The following is a 2,725-nucleotide window of genomic DNA, read 5'->3' as shown; positions in this document are numbered from 1 at the left end:
ATTATGTAGGATGTAAGGCCTCTTGCTTGGCTACTGAACTGTGCATGTGTGGTCATGCAGCTAGGGGAGTGGCCAGGAATCCCAATAACCAGAACCAGATGGGCGGTTGACATCTCACTTCTTGTTCTGGATGGGAGAGTATTTGGGCCCCCATCAAGCTCCTTCCATGTCCCAGAACAGGATCCCACAGAACAGAAACAGACTAAAACTTACCAGGAGGCCTCAGCAGATGCTTGGTGCTTTTCTCAGCATGGCAGTTCACTCTGATAGTCCACATAACTGAAGGCACGCCTCAGAGCCTTGGAATGTCTCAAGACAGGTGCCACCAGAGGTGGCTCCTCAGCTCCAAAGTTCTAGAGTGAAGGTCTGGCTTTCAAATCTGAATCTCGCTGGGGCCTCCAGAAAATGTTAATCCCACTGTGAGAGAATAAGACCACTACCACAATTTTGAGCCAAATTTGAAGCAAGTTTAAATACTGACCAGGATGTGGACTCTGGCCAGTTCTATCCCAAGGTTCCCTAAAATGGCCACAAGCTACATTGGCCAGATGCTTATAAAGGCAAACCCACAAGGCTATATACTTCCCAACTTTGTTCAATCACAGGTAAGCATACATTCTGACACGCTCCCTGCCTACGTGCCTCCTATCTATGTGTGATCAAACACATCCAGCACAGTTGGTGGAGGGGCCTTGGAGTTGGCACAGAACATACCCAGACACCAAATTCTCAGCACAAAGAAGATTTTATTATTCAGAGGGACAAGGAGTCGACTGCCTCTGGAACGAGCAGAGACAGCAATGGCTGACTTGCATGTGGCCATTTTAAGTGCTCTAGCATGGAAAAGAAGAAAGGGGGGTATCCCTTCCCTGGAGAGAGTTGGGGTGGCTGTCTCTGATTGGTTGGGTAGGAGGAGAACAAAGGAGATGAGGAAGCAGGCTTTTCATCAAGCAGTCCTGTGCCATTTTATGAGGTCGTGTGCCTTTGGTCATGTAGCCTGGTGGGTTTGAGAGACTGTATCAAGACCACCAGTTGGGTCAACCAAACTTGTTCAGGGAAGTGAAAACATGTGGCTTGTCATTGTATATGAACAACACCCTCCAGCATTTCAGGAAGTTATCTGTCCTTGGGCAAGGGGCTTACAGGTTAGAGGCATTTTTATTTTATAGATCTCTTAGGCACAGTCATTAAAGCTTAAAACATAACTTTGGCTCTCACAGACCTAGAGCTGTCATCATCCTTAGTGTCACCCTCCATCTCAGATGGGCCCCTCCAGGATCTATTGATTCTCAACTCCATGGGACCATTAGGGAAGAGAGTGACCATACTCCCCAGAGAGCATCCTACTAAGGGACTAGGGGCCAGATCCCTGGCGGGCAGACAGACAAGGTAAAGAGGCTCCAGGAAGGTTAATGTACTCATTAGGTTAACTGCACCGCTAGGATAGGTCACAGGCCTTCCCACTGTTCCACAGAAATTCCTCTTCTAGCTTTTGGGTTGTTTTTGCTTTTTGTTTTGCAGGGACAGGGTGTCTGTAGCCCAGGCTGGCCTCACATTCACAGCAATCCTCCTGCCTCAGCCTCCCAGCTGCTCCTCTTCTGGTGTATACTTTTGTGTTTTGTAATCACTGGGCAGGGTCTCATCATGTGAACTCTCACACTGAGGTCATGCACAGGGAAATCAAAGGGCAGCTGTGTTTTTTGGGTGAGACTCCAGGACACACAGAACCTGAAACACCAGTACCCTAGGCCCACCCTTCCTGCTCTGGGCAGCTGCTGAGTCATGCTCCTCACCTAGGGGAATTGAAACTGATCAGGTGGGAAGCACACAACTAAAGGGGTATGGAGAGGGGATCCAGGATCCCTTTATGAGGCAGAACAGGGACAAGGGCTTGGGGTGTCCCAGCCTGCCCTTGGATCCCTCCCCAGCTCGCCCTCCTGCAGGGACAGGCCTAAAGGGAGGGCCTGATGCTCACAGCTGGTTTCCAGGAACCATGTGGGTGGAAGGGCCAGATAACAGCAGCAGCAGGGCCAGCCCTCCTTACCTACCTTCAGGCTCTAATAAGCTTTAAGCAAATAAGCTGGCTGTGGCAGGGAGGGGGGCGGCAGTTAGCATTATGGAGCTCCAAAGAGAGTGAGCCAGAAGTTTCACCGGGGCTGTGTGGTTGAAGGGTATGGCTGGAAACTGGCACATTTTGAACAACTGTCCCACTAAGGTTACACATTTAGAAAGCATCTTTTTTTTTTTTTTTTAAATATGGAACGCTTCACGAATTTGCGTGTCATCCTTGCGCAGGGGCCATGCTAATCTTCTCTGGATCGTTCCAGTTTTAGTCTATGTGCTGCCGAAGCAAGCACTAGAAAGCATCTTAAAGAAAAAGAATGCCTTGCTTTCCCAGCATGGATGACCACCATAGGTACAGGGGTGCCAGGTCCCCTCTGGGGGCCCAGTCATGGAGAAGGCCAGCTCCTGAGCCTCACAAGCCCTCCAGGAGTCCAGCTGACCCCTGAGGAGTCTGTGCTGGAGGAAAGAGAAACTCCCCGAAGAAGCTGATGAGTCTTAAGGCTTTCCTGAGTGCCTGTGCATGCCAGGAGAGGAGCATGGTTCACTCAGCCTTAGATTAAGGGGACCATGCTACCACTTAACCTTTGCTTCCAAAGGGTATTAAAACAATCGGAGTCATTACGGTTGGTGGTTATGTAAGTTGCTACCTGTAAACTTGCTG

The 2,725-nt window shown here is 49.7% G+C and overlaps 1 non-coding gene across 1 annotated transcript; it reads right to left on the bottom strand.

Moving 5' to 3' along the window:
* Positions 1–2,250: 2,250 nt before the first annotated feature.
* Positions 2,251–2,357, bottom strand: LOC128123622 (U6 spliceosomal RNA). Its single transcript, XR_008222780.1, has one exon. It is a non-coding gene; the product is annotated as a U6 spliceosomal RNA (small nuclear RNA).
* Positions 2,358–2,725: the final 368 nt, after the last annotated feature.

The sequence above is a fragment of the Peromyscus californicus genome, unplaced genomic scaffold, assembly GCF_007827085.1.
Source record: "Peromyscus californicus insignis strain IS unplaced genomic scaffold, ASM782708v3 Scaffold_3__1_contigs__length_106647218, whole genome shotgun sequence".
Classification (NCBI taxonomy): domain Eukaryota; kingdom Metazoa; phylum Chordata; class Mammalia; order Rodentia; family Cricetidae; genus Peromyscus; species Peromyscus californicus.
The sequence above is the reverse complement of the archived record's forward strand: the minus strand, read 5'-3'. Positions and strand labels throughout refer to the sequence as shown.